At 42.2% G+C, this 4,585-nt stretch overlaps 1 non-coding gene across 1 annotated transcript; it reads left to right on the top strand.

The window, feature by feature from the left end:
* The first annotated feature begins 4,221 nt into the window (after positions 1–4,221).
* LOC130958382 (small nucleolar RNA R71) lies at positions 4,222–4,325 on the top strand. The gene has a single exon (XR_009077507.1). It is a non-coding gene; the product is annotated as a small nucleolar RNA R71 (small nucleolar RNA).
* The last annotated feature ends 260 nt before the right edge of the window (positions 4,326–4,585 follow it).

Here is a 4,585-nt window from a genome sequence, read left to right as displayed (position 1 = left end):
TCGACAATGATCCTTCCGCAGGTTCACCTACGGAAACCTTGTTACGACTTCTCCTTCCTCTAAATGATAAGGTTCAGTGGACTTCTCACAACGTTGCCGGCAGCGAACCGCCCACGTCGCCGCGATCCGAACACTTCACCGGACCATTCAATCGGTAGGAGCGACGATTTTAGGAAATTGCACGATCGGCAAAAATTCCTTCCGACAAGTGCACCGGTTATCGTCAAGTAAAAACTCACAATAGAGTGAGGTCGAATCCCACAAGGATTGGTTGAGTGAGCAATTCGGATTAGAAGTGTGTTCTAGTTGAGCGGAATCAAGATTTAGATGAGAATTGCGGAATGTAAAATTGGCGGGAAACGTAAATGGCAAGAAATTAAAAGTGCGGAATCTTAAATTGCATGAATTAAAGAGCGAGAAGCTAAATTGCTGAAATTAAAAAGGGATCGGGGTGATTGCATGAATTTAATTGCAGAATGTAAAGACAAAGTGGTAGATCAGAAATGGGGAATTCATTGTTTGGTGTGAAACACCAAACTTAATTCTTTGCAATGCACAGAAACTACTTCACCTTTTTATTGAAACAAATAAAAGAAACAGCAAAGGAGTATTACCTCAGGTTGGGTTGCCTCCCAACAAGCGCTTCTTTAACGTCATTAGCTTGACGGTCAGCTTCCTCAGTTGAGGTGATATTTAACCTTGTCCTTCTCCTCCACATCTCCCAAGTAATGTTTTAGTCTTTGACCATTCACAGTGAAGGTTCGTTGTGACTTTTCTTCCATGATTTCTACTTGTCCATATTGGGAGACCTTGGTGAGAAGGAATGGTCCAGACCACCTTGATTTTAGCTTCCCTGGAAATAGCTTCAGCCTAGAATTGTAGAGCAATACTTTTTGTCCCTCTTCAAATTTCCTTGGGGCTATGTTGCTGTCATGCTTCTTCTTTGCTCTTTCTTTGTAAATTTTGGCATTCTCATAAGCTTCAGCTTTGAATTCTTCCAACTCTTGAATTTGCAACATCCTTCTTTCTCCAGCAGCTTTGCTGTCCAAGTTCAAGAGTTTCAAGGCCCAAAATGCCTTGTGCTCCAACTCCAGTGGCAAATGGCAAGCTTTTCCATATACTAGTTGGTAAGGAGACATTCCAATGGGTGTTTTGAAAGCTGTCCTATATGCCCAAAGAGCATCATCTAGTTTAATCGACCAGTCCTTCCTTGAAGTTCCCACAGTCTTTTCCAGGATTCTTTTGAGTTCCCTATTAGATATTTCGGCTTGCCCACTTGTCTGTGGATGGTATGGTGTGGCTACCTTGTGTTTGACTCCATATTTTAGAAGCAATGCCTCTAATGGTTTGTTGCAGAAATGGCTTCTTCCATCACTGATGATTGCTCTTGGAACCCCAAAACGGCAAAAAATGTGTTTTCTGAGGAAGTTCATGACTACCTTATTATCATTGGTTGGAGTTGCTATTGCTTCAACCCATTTGGAGACATAGTCTACTGCCACAAGAATGTAATTATTTGAGTATGAGGTGGGAAAGGGTCCCATGAAATCTATCCCCCATACATCAAACAATTCAAGTTCCAGAATGAACTGTTGTGGCATTTCATTTCTTCTTGGCAGGTTCCCCGCTTTCTGGCATTCATGGCAGTGCTTCACTAGTTCCTTTGCATCTTTGAAGATAGTGGGCCAATAAAAACCACACTGCAAAACCTTAGCTGCTGTTCTTTCTCCTGCAAAATGTCCTCCATAAGTGGAGCTATGGCAGTCCCATAAGACTTCCCTTCCTTCTTCCTCTGATATGCATCTTCTGAGTATGCCATCCGAACATTTTTTGAACAAGTATGGTTCGTCCCAGATGAAGTATTTGGCATCATTTACCAATTTCTTCCTTTGATGCTTGTTAAATTCTAACGGCAAACTCCCAGTGGCCTTGAAGTTTGCTATGTCTGCAAACCAGGGTGCTTTGTGAATTACCATGAGTTGTTCATCAGGAAAGCACTCATTTATATGTGTGCTTTGTGTGCTTCCTTCTTCACATGGTATCCTTGATAAATGGTCTGCCACCTTGTTCTCTACACCCTTCTTGTCTTTGATTTCAATGTCAAATTCCTGCAACAAAAGAACCCATCTAATAAGTCTTGGTTTGGATTCCTGTTTAGCAAGTAAGTATTTTAAAGCTGAATGATCAGTGAAGACAATGACTTTAGATCCAATGAGATAGGATCTAAATTTGTCAAATGCAAAGACTATTGCCAAGAGTTCTTTTTCAGTGGTTGTGTAATTCCTTTGGTTATCATTCAAGACTTTACTGGCATAATAAATCACATGTACCAAATTGTCTTTCCTTTGTCCTAACACTGCCCCAATAGCAAGGTCTGATGCATCACACATCAGTTCAAAAGGTAAGTTCCAATCAGGTGGGGCAATGATAGGTGCAGAGGAAAGTTTTTGCTTCAAAAGTTCATAGGCTAGCATGCAATTTTTATCAAATACAAAGGGTGTATCAGAGACAAGCAAGTTACTCAAAGGTTTGGCTATTTTAGAAAAGTCTCTAATAAACCTTCTGTAAAAGCCAGCGTGTCCCAAAAACTCCTAACTGCCTTGACATTACTTGGTGGAGGTAGTTTTTCAATGAGTTCCACCTTAGCTCTGTCCACCTCAATGCCTCTATTAGAGATTTTGTGGCCAAGGACTATTCCTTCTGTGACCATGAAATGACACTTTTCCCAGTTTAATACTAGGTTGGTCTCTTGGCATCTCTTAAGCACCAAGGCAAGGTGGTGTAGGCAGCTAGGAAAAGAATCTCCAAACACAGAAAAATCATCCATGAAAACCTCAATAAATTTTTCAATCATGTTCGAAAAGATGGACAGCATGCATCTTTGGAAAGTGGCAGGTGCATTGCACAATCCAAAGGGCATGCGTCTATAAGCAAAAACTCCATATGGACAAACAAATGATGTTTTCTCTTGATCTCTTGGATCAACTACTATCTGATTATAGCCTGAGTATCCATCCAGAAAGCAATAGTAAGCATGTCCTGCAAGCCTTTCAAGCATCTGATCCATGAATGGGAGTGGGAAATGATCTTTTCTGGTGGCTTCATTGAGCTTCCTGTAGTCTATGCACATCCTCCACCCAGTGACAGTTCTTGTGGGTATGAGTTCGTTCCTCTTATTTGGCACCACAGTTATGCCACCTTTCTTGGGAACTACATGGATGGGACTAACCCATGGGCTATCAGAAATGGGGTAGATTACCCCTGCCTGCCATAACTTCATGACCTCCTTTTGTACCACTTCTTTCATGACGAGATTCAATCTTCTCTGAGCTTGAATGGAGGGTCTAGCATCCTCTTCTAACAAGATTTTATGCATGCATATGGATGAACTTATCCCCTTCAAATCAGCTAGGGTCCATCCAATGGCATCTTGATGAGTTTGTAGCACCTTGATCAATTCTTCTTCCTGTTCTTGGCTCAGGGCAGAGCTAATGATAACAGGATGGCTCTCATCACTACCCAAGTATGCATACTTGAGATTAGGGGGCAATGCTTTGAGCTCAGGTTTTGGTGCTTCCTTCTCTTCTTTCACTCTCTCTGGCATGCTTGGCATGGTTGTTTCAGCAGCCTTGATGTCACTAACTTCAATATCCTTGGTGAACTCCTCTTCTGCCACTTCCTTTGTTGTTTCCTCAAAGGTTTCTTGTACTGCAATGTCCACTACATCCACCCTCATGCATTCCTTTAGTGATTCTGATGGATAGCTCATTGCCTTGAATACGTTAAACACCAATTGCTCATCATGTAGTCTAAGAGTGAGTTCACCCTTTTGGACATCTATGATGGCTCCAGCAGTAGCCAGGAAGGGTCCTCCCAGGATTATCGAAGCTTTGGCTTCTTCCTCTATATCTAACACCACAAAATCGGCAGGAAATATAAAATCTCCCACTTTCACCAACAAATCCTCAACTATCCCATGAGGGAATTTAAAAGTTCGATCTGCCAATTGGAGGGCCATTCTTGTTGGTTTGGCTTCCTCAATCTTCATTCTTCTCATCATTGTTAGAGACATCAAATTGATACTGGCCCCTAAGTCACACAAGGCCTTCTCCACCATGACTTCTCCTATTCAATGAACCTCCTGATGAATGGTCTACAGCCTTCCTTGATTCATAAGAAAGTCCATCATAGAAAATATGCAATTGCACCCAGTCATGGAACATGTCTGGTGGGCATTTCCTTGTCAAATCCTTGAACCTCTCCCATGCCTCGTAGAGAGTTTCACCATCTTGTTGTCTAAAAGTCTGAACCTCAGATCGAAGCCTATTGACCTTTTGTGGGGGGTAGAAACGTGCCAGAAACTTGCTTTCCACCTCATCCCAGGTTGTTAGGCTCCCCCTTGGGAATGATTCCAGCCACTTAGCTGCTTTGTCCCTAAGTGAAAATGGGAACAAGAGCAGTTTATAGGCATCTTCCTGGACTCCATTGGACTTCACAGTGTCGCAAATTCTCAGGAATTTTGTGAGGTGTTGGTTTGGATCTTCATTAGCACTCCCACCAAATGAACAATGATCCTCCACCAGTG

The sequence above is a fragment of the Arachis stenosperma genome, chromosome 10 (assembly GCF_014773155.1).
Source record: "Arachis stenosperma cultivar V10309 chromosome 10, arast.V10309.gnm1.PFL2, whole genome shotgun sequence".
NCBI classification, from domain to species: Eukaryota; Viridiplantae; Streptophyta; class Magnoliopsida; order Fabales; family Fabaceae; genus Arachis; species Arachis stenosperma.
The sequence above is the reverse complement of the archived record's forward strand: the minus strand, read 5'-3'. Positions and strand labels throughout refer to the sequence as shown.